Genomic DNA, 367 nt, shown 5'->3' on the forward strand with positions numbered 1-367 from the left:
AAGACTGGCTTTTTAAGAAACCCAGAGGGGCCAGTCATTGTGGCTCTGACGGGACAGGTGGCATCGCGGAGTGGACTTTGTTTAAGAACACCATGAACTGGCTGGGAGAGGCCAAGGGGTGAAACGATTAGCGTATGAGCCACACTTTCTATCTTTCGCTCGAGCTTACTAAATATTTATGGCTGCTAATGTGGATTGATTACTCTGGCTATTGAAGGTCTGTATGTTTTGTGTATCAAAGATAGCTTTTTTCCTGGGGCTTCTTAGTTATCAAACCTGCGGTGTCTGCTGGAGGGGGTATAACCATGTTTCCAAAGACGAGGCATGAACCACGTTTGGGGGCAGGGAGTGGCTGGCCCCCTGCTCC

General features: G+C 49.0%; 1 protein-coding gene across 1 annotated transcript in view; it reads right to left on the reverse strand.

The window, feature by feature from the left end:
• Positions 1–367, reverse strand: part of SLC46A1 (solute carrier family 46 member 1) — a 9,326-nt gene that overhangs the window by 7,298 nt on the left and 1,661 nt on the right. The window lies entirely within an intron of this gene.

The sequence above is a fragment of the Tupaia chinensis genome, unplaced genomic scaffold, assembly GCF_000334495.1.
Source record: "Tupaia chinensis unplaced genomic scaffold, TupChi_1.0 Scaffold143921_1, whole genome shotgun sequence".
Classification (NCBI taxonomy): domain Eukaryota; kingdom Metazoa; phylum Chordata; class Mammalia; order Scandentia; family Tupaiidae; genus Tupaia; species Tupaia belangeri.